Raw genomic sequence first — 18,088 nt, 5'->3', positions numbered from 1 at the left:
GAGGCCATGTTTCAATAGTGATCTACCACTTGATAGAGCAATACCTGAGAAAAGGGTCCTTGCAAACAAACGTGAAAAGCAAGAAGAAAAAAAAAACAGTTTTACAGACAAACTTCACAAACAGGTCTATGGAAAATAGTCTAAAGGGTAAGGATGCTAATCTGTGTGATCTCTCATGGGAACCTTTCTTAGGAATCAATAAATTAAGCAAGAGTCATAGTCATTTCAGGGAGTAAATCACTGAAGATAAACAGTATATCTGATCTACTGATAAAGCAGAGTGAGTGAAGGTTGTTCAATCTGCAAAACATCACCCTAAAGCTTGGGAGGCTGTCCATTACATTTAGTAAATACTTACCCTTTAACTCAAACTAGAAATTGTGCATATTTAGAAAATGCAAGTCCTGAATTTATCTTGAATATTTCTATGCTATTGTTGATTGTAGATTATTGCCAGGCAATTAATGATTCTGTTAATTAGATTCATTACCTTCCTCAGCCTTGGTAACTTCTAATTAGCATTTTTCTTTCTTCATTTCATTTTGAAGTGGCAGGAACTCAAGTATTGCTAACAGTATTGTAATTCTTGTTGGTGCTTAATAACTAAAATATTCAATGCCACATATTTATAGTGTATCTTTACTATCTTTAGAGTGTATCTTAACTGCTTCAAGTATTAGTTGTTCTTAACGGCCAGTTCCATGTAGAAATGATAAATAATTGCCTGTCACAGGAATAGTTCCTCAAAGAGGCAGTAATTTACTTTTGGCCATTTCCAGTAGCAGGCTAATGCTTTTTTAGAGTGGAGCCAAGGTTTTGTAGCTCGCTTCCACCCCCCACCCCCCCCCCCTGTTTACCTGCTTCACACCTGGTGGTGGGGGAGCAGGAGGAAACCAAACATGTGCTGAGTCTATCTGTATGTACTGCTAGAAAACTTGTAGTGGGGCGGAAGCAAAACTGAAACCCATTTTGGCCCCGTTGGTCTTTTACATAAGCACACATATGAGCCATGAAACAGCCGTGGGAAGAAACACCAGTGTGTCACCAGCTGTCATATAAATTAAAGAGAACTTATTCTCTGAAGCAGAAAGTTTTCAGTACCAGTTGCTTATAATGCATGATGGTCTTGCAGGTTATATAGCAAACATCACAGTGACAGCTCTGAAAACTGAACAATGGGCACAATAATGGTGAAATTTTAATACATTTCCTGGTAACACTAAGACTGTAACACTATAACCAGGTAACACTATTATCTGGCAGTAGAAACTAAATCAGTTGTTTTCTGTACTGTCATACTCAGGAGTGTGTGTATTTAGACAGCTGTTGATGAGTGTGTACTTGCTCACTCAGTTATCTCATTTTTCTGGATAGATTTTATAGTTTTATGATCCAGTGGAGAATGAGGTGTCAGGTGTACTTGTAATGTCTAGTTAATAGTAGAACAATGAAACTGTCCTACATACAATAGTTCAGATTCAATTTCATTGAAGAGACTTGTCTGTTGTATGGACTCAGAGGAATTCAGGTAAGTTAGACTCTATAGATGCAAGTCCAGTGTAGTAGGTTCTTAGCCAAAACCAATTTTGACAGGCACCCTTGTGAATTTTTTCAGCTGCAGGACCTGTGTGGTATTTGTGCAGGGAGCAACTCTTATCAGTCGTGCTGACTCTACTGCTGTTTATCAGTATTGTGAATGTAGGTTAAAACTGGTGTCAGTGAGTGAATGAACTCAGGCCTGAAACCAGTGTCTGCCCGTACCTCCTGTTTACCCCAGTCCTTATCACAGAAGTTATAAAGAAGCTGTTCTATCTGAACCCATTTGGATTATAAAGAAGCAGCAAGAAATACCATGCTTTAATTACTAAGATTCCAGATACCTGGACTTTGCACATAGCAAATCTCTGTTGGCTGCAACCTTTGCACAGCACAATAAATACATCTGCTGCGTGGCAGTGAGCTCATGGAGTTAGTAACAGAAAAACAAAGAAAGAGTTTGAAGTGAGTCATGTAAAAATGCTCTTAAGTGCAAAAGGAACCACTGCTTTACAGCAAGTATATGTTCTAATTTAATTTGAATAAAGAAATTACCTTAATAGAGGAACAAAGTCTTTGTCTATCAGTACTGTTAATTAATCATAGTTTTACAGTGATAATTGAATTACTCAAACAAGAAGTTGTACCTTTTCACAAGAAAATTTAACATGTTCCAACTGTAATACTAGATGTACTCTGATACACTTCCTGGAAAACTAAAAGCAGATAATTCAAATTCTGTTTGTTTTCATGTACTTTTTACCCCCTAGGAAAAGCAGAGAAAATACAAATGATATTTTCATATATTTCCCCTTTGCATTTTTCAGTCAAGTTAAGAGACCCCAGACAGTGTTAAGAGTCAGAATTTGTAAGAGAACTGTGCCTGGAAGAGCATTTCTTAAAACATCCAGGCAGCAGAGTACAAGTAATATAAATGGGATTGCTTGAAGTAGTGGCATGAGCTGGTATTCACATTAGATGCCTTTGTGTATTACAAGATTCTTAAATGTTTTTGGAAAGCTTGCTCTAGCCATTATTCTCTTTTCATTAGTTTTAATTGTTTTAGATTAGAAAAAGAAATGCAAGCTCTTCATAAATCACTATTCTTTCTTCTATAAAAAAGCAATCCAGATGTAAATTTCAGAAATATTAATATTTTGTTATTTCCCAGTGTTCAGACTTACCAGGTTATTTTTAACATGTGTTTTACAGGGATATAGTATAGAATACAGTGTAGGAAATGATCTGAAGTAGCACAAAGCCTGCTTGTCATCCATTTGCTTTCAAAGGGCAAGATAAAAAAAAAAAAAAAAAGGACCTTTGTACACATGAAATTCTGTGCAATTAGGATTTTAGGCAATGAGTTCATCAGAGTTGTTGATATGAATCTTTTTGGGGCACCTAAAATTTTGTGAGTGTGTAATATTAATTATGAGTGCAAATTTAATTTGGTGCCCAAATATCTTATGCTCCCTGAAAAATCACCGTCTTTGCTCCTCAGTGCTGCTTTCTTTTTTAAGGTAGCTTATGATTTACAAAGAAGGCATTTCAACATCTCCTTTGAGAAGTCAGTTCAATCAGTGCTCTCTGAGCACCTCTAGACACACATGGACAGCATTTATTTCAACACAAAGTACAACAGTCACAGATAGTTTCATCCAAAAGTACAGCTGGAGGAACCATCAAGCTTGTGTATAACAGTCTAGAGAGTTAAACCAATTGTTCAGGAAATGGAAGTCAGGCTTTCCAGGCTCCTCAGTCCATAGATGTTCTGACTTTGCTCAGCTTTCAGGTGACTGCTCTGTCCCTTAGCTGACAGACAAAAATGTAGTGTGAATGAGTGACCACTCCTCTTACTACATAATTTAGTAAGTAAATTTGAAGACCATTTTATTTTTACTCAGAAGTTTATCTGTGTAGCATAGCCCAGCATTTCATGCTCAGTCAAAATTCCAGCCTGGATAATAAGTTCTCAGCAAGCAAAGAATACAAGGCTAAGCTCTGTTTCTTACGAATATAACATTGACAGTATAGCACCATCTTTTATTATTTCTAGGGAGATGATAATGATAGTAATACTGATCCCTTGAATTAACCTCAGCTTAAAAATATTGCTTTCTGAGAAGGGATGCTTTATCATATGTGCTCTTTAGTGGACAAGAAACTGTAACCATTTTGCTTTCCAAGGTACACAAAATAAAAGCAAAGTAATTAAAAAGAAGCAATGAGCTAATTGAACAATCAAGAAAGTAGACAGATAAACTTATCCAGGGATATCTGATAGTGTTGCAGGGGTAAGAGGTGATACAAGTCACTCCTTTAGGTTATTATTCTAGCTATCTCTGTTATGAGAAAGAGACAAGGGAATAAGAAGTAGGTTGTGATGCAGATAGGTACTCAAAAAAAGGTATGAATCCCTTCAACTTCGTGTTTGTTCTGCTTTGAATCACACTTGGAGAGCACAAACTGGATTCCTTCCAAAAGAGCTTAAACCAGGTGTGCATCATAAGCTCTCCAGTCTTAACTTGTATTGTCTTTAGGATCAGATCAAATTAGTCTGAAGTCCACAAAAAATGGACTGGCCATACTATGGCTATTAGGTCGTCAGCATGACCAGTTTTGCTCTGCATGTCCTCCCCTTTTGATCTGCAGTACTTGTCAGTGAAGGTAAAGCATGATTAATACCCAGAAAGTCTATAGGTGAATATGAAAAGATTTGCCAGGTCAGTGCCTAGGTGACTGAGCAAGCACAGTGAATATCTTTCTCTTTCTCTTTCTTTCTTTTCTTTCTTTTTTTTTTTTTTTTCTCCCCTTCCCTTAGTTTGGGCATTAGCCACCACATGAGCCTCTAGCTCCTCACTGTCAATGTGTGGCAAATAGAGAGTTCAGTTTCAAATTTGTTCCATATTGTTGCATTCCTCAGCATGCATTATTAATTTTTTTCCTGGACCATTCATTACCACTTCCATGCTTTCCTTAGAATCCATTCTGCTGGGTCAATAGAGACAGCAATAAGAAGTATTGAGCTCTCCCCCAGTTTTCATGTGAATCCCCAGAGGAAGACTGATCAGAAGACAAGATATGCAGAAGGGAATACAAAAGTAAACTAAATATGCCAGCTCAAAGTAGTAAACTCATATGACAAGGTAGAAGACCAGTGTCAGATAATTGCTGACAGTGGGCACTGCAGAGAAAAACAAGCTCTGTAAAAGATACTTGAAGCAATGTCAGAACTGACATGAAAGGCAGTTTGCAACAGAAATTTAAAATACATGTATGCCTCTGTAGTCAGAATACCCTGTAGCTTAGAAAAAAAAGCTAAAATATATATAAGCAGATAGAGCTTTGGACAATACCAGTAGTCTAAAAATGTTCAAATTTATGTGGCTTTGAGGAGCAGTAGATGTGAAGTGCAGACAGATCAGAAGGATTGTAACCATATGCTGATCCATTTCAGAAATCCATGACCAAAATACTGTATTTATTAAATAAAAATAAATAAAAACTAAATATTAGCATTCAGCTTTCAACTCAAATATAAGTGCAATTTATTCTGGCTTCTGAAGTTATTTCACGTCAGCTAAGTTGATCTAGCTGTCAACATACCTATGCTTAACCCTAAGGAGATGTGAACTTAACCTGACATTGAGTTTCATTTGCTGCAAGCTAGGAGTGAGCACATGGAGGATTACTCTGGTATCCTGGCTCTTTGGCTAAAACTTCATTTTATTCCTAGTGGATAAGCAGTCAACCATATGAAAAAAAAAATACAGCCACGTACCTTTATATTATTCTTTTCTTTGGGGCAATAATGACTTATATGTTTTATAAGTCACAATAGAGCACTGGAAATGGTTCATGACTTTAATTATACTGAGCTGCAAAAATCCAAGATTTTGAATTGTGAAAACTAGTTTTCTAATTTATCATTAACAAACAATACTTCCTTAAACCTCTCTGTGCATGAATAGCGTGGCATTTACTGGCATTCAGAGAAGCAAATGGTTAATGGTGAGGATAGCAAAATAACCTTTGAAGAAAGAGTGGCCACCAAATAAATGTTTAACTAAAATAAATTTGCCCTAGATTTCTTTGGAAAAATAATCAGGACACTGAAAAGTACACAGAAGTCCTCCCAGCAATTTTCGTTCCCTTTTTGTGGAAAACTGGTTTAAAATTAAATAACTTTTTTAAAAGAGATATTTCTTCTCAAAATACTTTGCTTTCTATTCTTTTCATGAGAAATTCTTCCTCAATCAGTGCAGGGTTTTCTAGGAAATGTTTTCTGTCTTTAAAAGGGTTTGAAAAACTCATAAAATATATTACTTATATATTTTTTTTTTAATGCTACCTCTTTAACTGTAAATATCTGTGCCTTACACGTAGTGTTGGAAGGGAGCAGAACTGCAAATACACCACTGGGAGGGTCCATGACGTGTAGAACATGATAGCTTTCAGCAAGAGGAATCTAGTAGAGCTGTGAACCCAATAGACCCTGACTATAACTTGGAGCCAAAAACTTTGTATTTCAGTAGCCTTTACCTGGTGTCTGTGAGGAACTTGAGAGTCTCAGTCTGACTATGTTCTGTGCCAACCCTTGTCCAAATCAGAGATCTATGAGTGTGCTGATAATACAGACAGAGCAAATGGGATTTTTTAGCTTAACCTCTTCCCTTAGCAGATTTTTTTAATGGGTAAGTCATGAAGACTTACATGACAGAAAGATTTTTGAAGTGCCTGCCTAGGGTGAGCTCTATTCCTCTCTGTGAACAAAAACTCAAAGGATGAAATCCTGGCTCTCTCATAGTTGATGGCAGAACTCCCATTGACTTCAATGGGGATAGGATTTCTTCCAAAGTGCACAGAGTATTCCCAAGTCAAAATGTAAGCATGCTGGCTTATTAATAAATGCACAATAATACAGCAAGCCAAAGGCAGTATAAATACTCAGACAGAGTGTGATTCAGTTTAAGTGCCAATATCAGACTTACATTTGGAATCTGTGAAGGATCCAGATGCCATGGCTAAGATCTCTCACATTCAGACATCTGGATTCACTGATTGCTATTCAAAAGGAAATAATTAATAAAGAAAAAGTGGCAGAGTGGTGCTATATATCTAATGGCACAGGACTTTATAGTGATTATGAGCTGTTTTTTAATGTTTAAGTAAGTGAGAGCTGGATTCTTTTTGTACAGTCCTTGTTCCACCTTTTTCCAATAGAAAGTAAAAACTAACAACTGAAGTTAACAGAGTGCGTATGAAAGTGTCAGGAAATTTTGAAACTGCTTTAAAAGCATGAAAGAAGATAAAGATTTTAATTAACTTGCTTTCCATTTTATGCTTATCTCCACAAATTAGTTGGCATTTGCATATACGCTTGAGCTAGAGATGAGTATCCCACATTGACTAGTTTCTTAGTTGCTTACAAAAAAACCCAAGTAATACATGTGTAGCAGATTTGATTTAGTATAGAGACAAAAAGAATGGAAATACAGTTTGCATTCTTCATCCTAATGGAAGAGGTGTGGTATGGAAATCAATTTTACCAAATTGAACAATGAAGAACACTTTGGCTCTGTGTCAAGTTATTTCACTATGGACCCAGTGCAGCACCCTCTACTCACACATGCTTCTGAAAAACAGGCTATAGTCTTTGAAATTTTGTGTGCTTGATTTTTCAGGATGCTGAACATAGTTTCCTCAATGTACTGTTTGCTTACTTCTCAACTCCAGACACAGCATCTACTGTCTTCAGCTAGGATACCAAAGAATCTGCATGGAAGCAGTGATCACATTTGTTGGCTTTGATTTGTCAATGTGCTCAAGTTATGTTTTTATAAAATAAGAACCCTATAGTTCATGAAGCAAACAAATTCCAGAGTTTTCAGTAATGCTTGCAACTCACTTGACAAAAATTACTGTAGAAAGAACCATAATAAGTCATTTAGCTACCCATGTATTTTTAGGACACACAACATCCTTGTCTATTTGTATGGGATATACTGGTCATGCCATGTAAGTGTGATAAGAACATATCAGCTGCAACGGAGCCTACCCTGATATCCCTTGAAGTTCTTTCCATCACGTTTGGCTGGTTTTTATCTAATAAAAATAGATATTGTCAATCAATTATATCATGGCAAACTCCCTTTTTTTTTTTTTTTTTTTTTTTTTAATGCCACCTTTATCTGTTAGGTTAACAAGTTTATGCTGAGTTTCTTTACTTTGATCTTTCTTCTTTTTATCTCATCTGCTTTGCTCCTTGACCCCTTCCTTGGTTAGCTCTACTCAGCATATATCTGTGTAATAAGGGCCACAGTGCCCTTACCCTTGGTAACAGGGGTTCTGTTCTCAAGCGGATCCAGAGCAGGGCAAAGCTCAGCACAACTTCACTGCCCGGTCATTCACCCAGCTTCTAAGATGGCTTTTGCTACTTCCTCTCAGCTTTGTTTTTATGATTGAGAATAACCTAAAATTGCCTTTCCTTCTATTTGCTGTTAAACCCAAAAATTGTTACTTTTATATAGCAAGACATTACAAAATTAGCAGCTTTACTGATGCAGAAGTAAGTGATGCTCTGCATTTTTGTGTCTGTAATTGCAGAAGTGCATTGTGCTAAAATGAATGCAAATTCAAACAGCATTTTGGATGGCACTGCTTACTTTTTTTGAGACACTCCATAGAAGCAGCTCCTGCTCTATCCAAGAAGCAAGTGTTCTGAGCTTGTGCCCCTCCAGGGTTTCACATGAACTCCCAGTCAACACAGGGCACACTTTTCACATGCAGTGAAATGGCATATCAAGAATTATTACCTTTAAGCAATTTCAGATGCTGCTGTTATGGCCATGGACTCTGGGAACTAATTTATGCCAGAGTTTTCCAGATATATTAGTGATCACAAAGCATCTCACTAGTCCTTTTGAAAATCCACCACAAGGGAAAAAAAAGGTACAGGTGAATGGCTATGAGTTATTAGTCTAACAAGATCAAATGTTTACTTTTTAATCATTTTTGTTATTATTTAATGTAGCCTGATAGATTCTGATAACATCTCTGTGGTGTTTATTTTAATTGGCTGATATTTAGCACAGTTAGCCTCCTCCATTTCTTAAATTTTGGCTCAGGTCTTTTTTGATCACCAGGTATATCAAACACCAATAAATAAGCAACATGCCTCTTTTAACTATGTTCATGACAATGAGTTTTTAACTCCTGAATTTATGCCTGTGCTGGTGAAATGCAGTATACATGTCCTCCCACATTACTTGGAAGTCATTCCTTAGCTGACAAGTAGCTACCCGTAAGCCAATGGAAAGAAATCTTTAAAATACTATTAAGAATTATCATGGCTTATGACATCTTAATAGATTAATAGACTCCCCCACAAATATAAGAATAGTTGCTAGTGCTTTATGAAGCTCTTTACATAGCTAGCAAAAAGATAAACTTCATAGAGAGCTTGATGAGTTCTGCTGTCATTCACCAGTTCATTGAACTCCCTTCCATTGCTCACAATTCTTTTCTTGCCACAAGTTGATACAAATTATCAAGCATATTTTAATTAACAGCAATCTAAAACATTGGTTTTCCTTAATAAAAAGCCTCTCTGTAGGAAAAAAAAAAGTATAAGCATTTTGAGAGAAAAAGCGGTGAAGGGTGAAATGGAACCTGGCACGATGTGGTTGTCAATAGAGGTGGCTTAACCCTCCTGCTAAAGAATGTTGGAATGATCCATGTGTGTGTTCTTATATGGCTGAAGTCTGCATCCATGGAAGTAATTCTCTTTAAATCCTGTCCACCACTTACTCCAGACTTTACACTGTTTGAAGGAAATAATTTTAATTATTCCTCTGCTTCAATTAAGACAATAGAGTGTTTAATGAAAACAGTATTTTATATAGGCAGAGATCTTGAGAGCAGACTAACTAGAATTTATGAGATAATTTAGAGAAACAACATCACATAAAAATAGATGCCTCCTTGAAAACTGATGTTTTTTACCAGGTCAATGCTGTGGAAAAGGAGGCAGGTTGTAATATACCTTTGCAATATAAAAGTATGGATTTTTGTCTGAGGTGCAATGAGGTCAATATCTTTAATCAAGGCAATATTTGACTACAGATTTTAAGGGAAAGAATCTCTGAGAGAAAGAATGTATCTAACTGCAGAACAGTTTCTCTGGCAGAACTCCCAGATTTATTACTATGATTGCATGCATTTTTGCATATACTGCATATACATCATTGATTAACAAAATTATCAAATCTGTATTCAAAAGGGTAATAGCTCTTAGGTACTTAATTTCCATTGATAAACTGTTCTCAGTGCCTTTGAAAAATCTTGCTTTTTGTTTTCCTCTCTGTTTATGCATTCCCTAACATAATCATGCATCTAATGAGAAAAAATAGAAAGTACAATACTAAACTGGAGTATTTCTGTTTCATAACAGTTTAATAATCTGTGGTTTTTCTGCATAGTTGTCAACCCTTGACAGCAGGCACAGCTCTTATTTTATAAACAACATTCCTGAAGTCTTCAGTGTAGGATTTTAGTGGCATTTTTTGTCGTTTTGTTTTTTAAAAAACCATTAGTGTTTGAGGAAAAATACCATCTGATGTTGCAACGAGGGGCTTCAGGGTAATGTTTAACCTTAGGTGTAAATGTACGCAAACAGAACAGTTTTTCATTAAGAACTCTAGATGTAGTCTACTAATCTTATCAAAGAAGTAACCACTGTGCATTTTCATTGTTCTCACAAATCATTTTTGCTTATCAAAGTCTTGCAGCATTTCTGACAGATAAAGCTGGAAGAATCTTCAAATCCTTAGGACCAAAGACCTGCCACCTGTCACAGCAACTGTGTTTTCTGACGTTAGTCAAATATGTATTATACTATGCTGTAAATATACTAGGCTTAGTTTTGGCCCCTTAGATACCACCATTTCTGTCCAATGGCTTGTAGATTGATGCATAATTTTTTGTCTTCAGCATTCATGCACCTTTTATTGCTTTGTTTTGGGCCTGTGTATTTAAAGAGCTAAGTCGTAGCCCTCTCAGACTTTCTAGGAGAGAAGTTTCTCCCTTCTCTGGTATTGAAAATGCACTTTCTTTTCCATATTGGTTCAAATAGTCCTTACATTCTCATCTAGTTTGAATTGATATGTGTTGAATATGGCAACTGCTCTCCACTTATGTCTCAGCTAATTATTCATGGTTATCCTGCACAGAAATTATATATATAAATTCTTCCTCTCTTTTTCCCCCAATATACAAGTCTCTAGCTTGAAGCAGAGGTTCCTCCTATCTGTTCTTAAGTGAATGACCTTTTCCTCCATACTACTGAAATTCATATTATTATAGAATCACAAAACATTAGGGTTTGGAAAGGACCTCGAAAGATCATCTAGTCCAATGGCCCTGCCAGAGCAGGATCATCTAGAGCAGGTCGCACAGGAATACATACTGGCAGATTTTGAATGTCTCCATAGAAGGAGACTCCATAATCTTTCTGGGCAGCCTGTTCCTAATGTTCTAGTTCTTCAGATCATTTAATTCATTGCTGGGTGCCCTTCTAATCTCTTTTGTGTTGATTATAGGCTGGATCCACAGAAAGATGCAGTAGGATTCAGACCAAGTTTTGGATTTGCTCTTTTTGCAGAGTGGCTCACTATCTCTGATGGCATTGTCATCGCTAAGTACCTCTCTGTATCACTAGAAAATAACATTGCAGTTGTGTTCCTGCATGTGGCCCAAGCTTTGACAGTGAGAATTGAGGTTGATGTCAACTTAATTTTCAAAGCAAGCATCTTTCTGTCAATTCCTTTCTTCCTAGACTTCCTTTGATATTTTTTTTTTACACAACACTCACACTTTCCCCCTGGAGTTTTTACAGTTTTCTCTTAAACTTCTAAGATACAATCTTTTGCTGATCTTCTCATTTTTCTTATTAGTTGTTAATTTTCCTCTTATTTTAATAGTATTTTCTGACACATTTATTCAGTTAGTCTTGAAGTTCTCCATTTCAATTTTTTCTTCTTATTTAATATGGACATTCCAAAGTGATTCTGCATTAAAGAAGCCACATTCTTCTTCCATATACTTATGATCATGCTCTTCATTTGAATTCTTTTTTCCCCTTAGAATATTTCTCTTTTTATAAATGCTTATTGGTGGCTGAACATTTCTGTTTCCTAGGAATACCAATCAGTAATCTACCTATTTTCCTTCCATTGTCAAATCTTTATATTCCTCTTTTGGGGTAATATTTCTCTGAAATTCTACTAGAAGAATCACTAGAAATATCACCAGTTTCCTTACTATTTTGCCTAAGCCCTTTTTCAGTATGATACCAGCATATTCATTGCTTTCTAGCATACCTAAAAATGGAGTGGTTTTTAAGCTTCCTTGGATCTGTATCTCATATCCTTACTTTTCACAAGTGTTGCATACTTCTGTTCACTGGATGCACTTTGATGACACAATGTAATGCATTACTAAATATTGCTTGGTAAGATGCTTTCTGGTTTTTTGGCCTGACCTTTCCTGGAGTTGCCATGAGTCCCAGCAGGTTTCCTCCCAGCTTTTCTTAAATCCTAAAGTATGGCGTTCCATTTAATGTTGTAGTTCTTTGGATATTATCTTCACATCACACTGCACTCTACTTTCCCAGGCTAAACCTACACTAGTAAAATAATGAGAAGTATGGTATTTGAGGGAAAGTCACCTCCTCAGCCTGCTGGTCATGCCTGTTTTGATGCAGCCTAGGAAACAGTTGCCCTTCTGAGCTGCAAGCAGACATTGCCATCTCATGTCTAGCTTTTCATCCACAAGTACCCATAAATCCTTCTCCACTGGGCTGCTCTTAATCCCTTCATCCTCCAGCCTGGATTGATAGTGAAGATTGCCCTGACCCAAATGCAGGACCTTGCACTTAGCCTTATTGAATCTTGTAGGGTTCAGACAGGTCCACTTCTCAAGCTTGAGTAGGTCCCTCTGGAGCGCATTCTGTCCCTCAGCATATCAACCTCACTACTCAGCTTAAGTGTTATCTGCAAACTGAGGGTGCACTATGTCATTGATGAAGATACTAAACAGCACTGGTCCCATTATGTACCCTTGAGGGACACCACTTGTGTATGTCCAAATCTCTGTTTGGACACTGAGCTGTTGACCACTATTTTTTGGATACAGCCATCCAACCAGTTCCTCATCCACTGGACAATCAACCCATCAAATACATAGAAGGATGTTTTGGGGGACCTTGCAGAAGTCCAGGTAGATGACATCAGTAACTCTGCGCCTCTCCACCAAGATAGTTTTTCTATAATAGAAAACCACCTGGTTGGTCAGGCAGAACTTGCCCTTAGTAAAGCCATGCTGGCTGTCTTGAATCACCTCCCTATCCTCCATGTTCCTTAGAATAGTTTTAAAAGGATCTGTTCCATGATCTTCCCAGGAAATACTTCCCAGTAGATCCAAGGGTCCTCCTTTCTGCTCTTTTTTAAAATGGGTGCCCTGTTTCCATTTTTCCACTCACCAGGGACTTCACTTAACTGCCATGACTTTTCAAATATCACAGAGAGTGGCTTGGCAACTACATCAACCAGTGTCCTGAGGACTCTGGAATGCATCTCATTGTCTTCCAGACTTCTTCATGTTCAGGTCCTTGCCCTTTTGAAGAGGTGACTGGAAACCACTAGTAAATGAAATTACTTAAGTTGTCCAAGTATTAGCAGATACATACAAGTACATAATTTCTGTATTCTTGTATTATTCAACCTGCCTGTTTCATTCTTTTCAGTTTGTACTTGGATTGCCAGTTTAGTGAAGCAAAAAAGTATTTTTTTTCTGTCTTTGTAAAACACTACTGTGAGAGTTCTGGTAGAATAAGACATCCATGAGATAAGCTGAATGAATAAACTTAAAACAGAGGTCTCCAAAGCTACCCATGTATCATGTTTAATACTTGGTTTTATTTAGTTTGTTTAGGTTTTACATTCAGATTTATTGCCAACTTTCAAATTCACTGAAAACAAGACTAAATATACTTGAGCATCTAGTTTGGGGGTTTTGATGGTTGTTTGTTTTTTTTTTTTACTCAGTGGATTATCCTCTGAGACCTTTAGTTGCTAACTGTAAAAATGCAAATCTCCTGTAGGATCTCTGCCTTATCTCCAACCACTATTCTGATGTCCTTAATAGCCAATACTATGTTTCAGGAACTGATTCCACATAGAATCACTGCCCCAATGTCTTCTAGTGCTGTGAAAAAAGACTCAGTACTTTTCATCTTCCTCTACATTTGTAATTAGTTTCTTAACTTTATCTTATCTCTTCTTATCTCCTGTTCAGAGCAAACATTACAGTCTCTTCAATCTCTCTCAGACAGGAATATTTTCCATGGTCTCTTATCCTTCTCAGTTTCCACTGTATGTTCTTTGAACTGGAACTACAGGAGCTCTGTTTGCTTGTATTATTATTATTGATACTGTTGAGAACATGCTATTGTTTGCATGACTGGGATACTGTTCTCCATTCTCTCAGACCTACCTCCTTTTTCATCTCATTTCCTCCCTTTTGCTTATTAATGCGGTATTTTTACCATTACCTATTATTGGTATATCAAGTACAAAGGTATCTAGAATCATAGAATGCTTTGGGTTGGAAAGGACCAGTCCAGCCCTGCTGTAATGAGTGGAGACATCTGTAACCAGATCAGATTGCTCAGAGCCCCATCCAGGAGTGAAAGAGCACTTAGAAATAAGTAAAAGCTCATATATATAAGCTAGAATTATGCTATAGAGATATAAAGTCTTTAAAAAGACTGAACATAAGGTGTCTTCAGAGAGCAGTTTCTGGAATTAAAGCAATATAGGAAGAGGATTTATCACTGTGATTTTGCTGGACAGAAAAGGTGTAACAAGAAATTAATGAGGAACAGGAAGGAGAATACTTACTACTAAACTGAAAAATTCATGGTGTATACAAAACTGCTGTGCTTAAAAAAAATACATTAAAAATGTTTAAGATTTGACTGGACATTTTAGACAGGTCTTACCTGCGAGGAGGAAGTCTGTAGTATTTTCCTGCACCACAACATTGCTGCATATAAGTAAAGATATAAATGCTACATATAATAATTTTAAAATATCCCAAATATCTATCTTTAAGATATGCATTTGGTCCTTATCAGTTGTGTGTTAATCTAGGCTGCTGTATTGAGTTTAGAAAAGAACCCAGAATGAAGGGTAAAAAGACCTTTCTTCTCAGAGGACTTTTCTAAAAATCAAGAATTAGAATTATGCTGCTTAATCACTAAAATACTCAGATGGAAGTGCAAGTTGAAGGTACTTCATTTATACAATGCAAAGCCTCTTTAGAAATAAAAGGTATGTCTTTTTCTCAAAACTCTGGGACTCATGGCCTGTCTTAGAATTTAACATCATAACCACCACAATGATAGTTCTAATTTTGAAAACATTTTTACCCTGGGAAGGAAACTGAACCCCACTGCTCATTAAGGTGATATTTACAAAGGTGACCAGAAAGTGAAAAGACTTTGAGGTCAGTATGAATAAGATGAATGACATCTCCCTTTCCTTTCTAACTTTTCAGAGCCTCAAGCCTAACAGGTGCAGTTCATCAGCCAGTAATGAAATTTATAACCAGGTCTATGTATAGATTAAAGTTCAATCCCCACCTGACAGCCATATCTACTATCATACTTGTGGCTTCATAGGTTTCATTATTGTTTCTGTCAATGTCAAGCAAAAAGTACTGACTCATTTTTTCCCCTTCTTCCTTGTATAATATCATTGCCTTAGTAAAAGAAAAGAATAAAAAACAACGGCCACCTCTTTCTCCTCCTCAGATAAGGCACTGGTTAAACCTATTTCCTTAACTATTATGTTTGATCTTAGGCACAAAGCCTTCTTTGTGATCTTCAAGGAGCTAGTATGTCACAGCAGACATCTGCAGTGTTAATTATATAACTTTAAGAGAAATCTTGTTGTGAGGACTTCCTATGCTCTGCAAGGCAAGTTAACTCACTAGTGGTTCTATTCCCAACTGCTAATGTGAAGTTACAATTTTGTTCCCTAAGGGGAGAACACTCCCTTGAAAAGGCTCACAAAAGATCTAGCAAAATTCCATGTAATATTGTGTAGAAATACATGTTGCAAATTACCAATCAGCTAAAACTGATCAGTTTAGACACCAAGTGAAGCTGACCTGTCAGACTCCTTGATTTTGAGTGATTATTAAACAGCACTCAAAAGCAGAAAGAAAAATGATCTGCTCAGAGTAGTGGAAAAAATACCTCCCAGAACAACTGGGAAAGATTTAAACACTACTCCTCAGTGTATTTGTGAGCAGCATAAGCCAGCAAAAAGAAAAACAGCAAGGCAGTAGTTCTATAAATGGTAATTCCTACACTCAAAGCTTCCATTTAATTGAAGTGATGAAGGATAAGTATTTAACTGTAGTGTATATACCTATTTGAGGAACATGGTATTGTGTAGAAAAGTAATATGTGACAAACAAATATTTAAGAGAAAGGGGAGAAAAATTGAAAGAAACTATTTCTATGTTAGTGAACTCAGCTTGTGAGTCTGGAAAACAAATTGAGTCTCTGAGAAGTGGCCAGATGCGGAGATGAGGAAAAGCATCATAGAAAGCACAGTGGTGGCGTGAATTAATTTTGGGAAAGCAGTTGGAATTTTGCAGGCAGAGATGGCATCCTGTGTACATGAAAGCCTGTGGAGACAGCATGAGCTCTGGCAGTATGAAGATGATGGAGAGTTGAAACCCTAGGAGAAATGAAGTCAAAAGCTGCACAGATTTTCAAGTTGGAATTCTCAAAAACATGGTTCACTGACCCACTTGTGTCATAACACTCTACTGAAATATGATATTTTGGCAGGGCTGGCTGTACTGGAACACTGCAACCTGGACAAAAACGGTGAAGAACATGCCAGTGGTTCAGTGGAAGTTACTAGAACAGCAGCATGCAGTTTTGCTATAGGAAATCCCTAGATTGTCATTGTAAAAGCAAGCAGATTATTTCTCAGTCTTACCATTTTTGCAGATGCACTGAACATCTGTACCAGAAATGGTGGTGTTAGTACAAAAAGAGACAGTAGCAGATCAATCTTCCAGTGGTGAGCTTAGAAGGGAGCATCTGAATGGAAAGCATGGGTGAATAAGAAATTGGGAAGAAATAACAACAACAAAACTGGAAAACATGCTGGGTTAGAAATACATCAAGTACTTCACCATGTTGTCTTGTTGGTGAGAGGTTTGCAGTATCTTTTCAGGAATCTCTTGGCAGAATTCAAAACTGAATTTAGAAATCTCAGCCTACCACAGTTCAAAAGTACATTTCTTTGCCTAGGGACAAAACAGAATGAAGAAACTGGAGCGATTTAGTACTTGAGACTGTGTATGAATGGTTCAGCAGAATCAGTACATTTTCGTGTTAGCGCAAAAAGCAGACAGATGATTTGTCCAGGAATAAACTCAAAAGAACTAAATAAATATGTAAAAAGGAAACATTTTCCACTACCTTCAAGGACAGAAATTCTGGAGGAGATGGCTTATGCCAAATATTTTTCTACTCTTGATGCCTCAGCAGGCATCTGGCAGTGATTCTTAGACAAACAAAGTGTGTGTTTATGCACCTCCAACACCTCCTTTGGGAGACACAGTTTCCTCCAATTGCCATTGGGTTATAGTTAGCACCATAGGTGTTTCGCCAGAAAATACAACCATTTTTTTCTGATGAGGGACATGCTAAAACCTAAACAGATGACACTGTGATCTAGGAAACACAGCAGAAGACTAAGACCAATGTTTCTAAGGAGCTCCCAAAGAACCAGAAGTGCTGGACCTCAACCTGAATAAGTAGTAATAATAAATAAATAACTAAATAATTTTTTAAATCATGTAGTGGGCATGTTTCTTAGCAAAGAAAAGAAGAAAGAAAAACAGCAGGAAAGAAGGAAAGAAAGGACGAAAGGACGAAAAAGAGAAGGGACAGAGAGACGGAAGGGAAGGTGCACAAGAATTCTTAAAACTATAGGTAACTTAGCAATTGGCATAATTGCTTCCACAAACTATATTGTTGTCTTGCAAAGACATTGACTGAAAATTAGATGCAAAATCTAATAAAGTATATATCTGAGTTAATTAAAGAGGGCCTTACCCTGAGAAGAGCAACAAAGTTGGTGAGGGGTTTGGAACACAAGCCCTACAAGGAGAGGCTGAGGGAGCTGGGGTTGCTTAGCCTGGAGAAGAGGAGACTCAGGGGTGACCTTATTACTCTCTACAACTACCTGAAGGGAGGTTGTAGACAGACGGATGTTGGTCTCTTCTCCCAGGCAAGCAGTACCAGAACAAGAGGACACAGTCTCAGGCTGCACCAGGGGAGGTTCAGGCTGGATGTTAGAAAAAAGTTCTATACAGAAAGAGTGATTGCACATTGGAATGGGCTGCCTGGGGAGGTGGTGGAGTCGCCATCACTGGAGGTTTTTAGGAGAAGACTTTATGGGGT

Source organism: Dryobates pubescens, chromosome 3 (genome assembly GCF_014839835.1).
Source record: "Dryobates pubescens isolate bDryPub1 chromosome 3, bDryPub1.pri, whole genome shotgun sequence".
NCBI lineage: Eukaryota > Metazoa > Chordata > Aves > Piciformes > Picidae > Dryobates > Dryobates pubescens.
Note: the sequence above shows the minus strand (reverse complement) of the source record.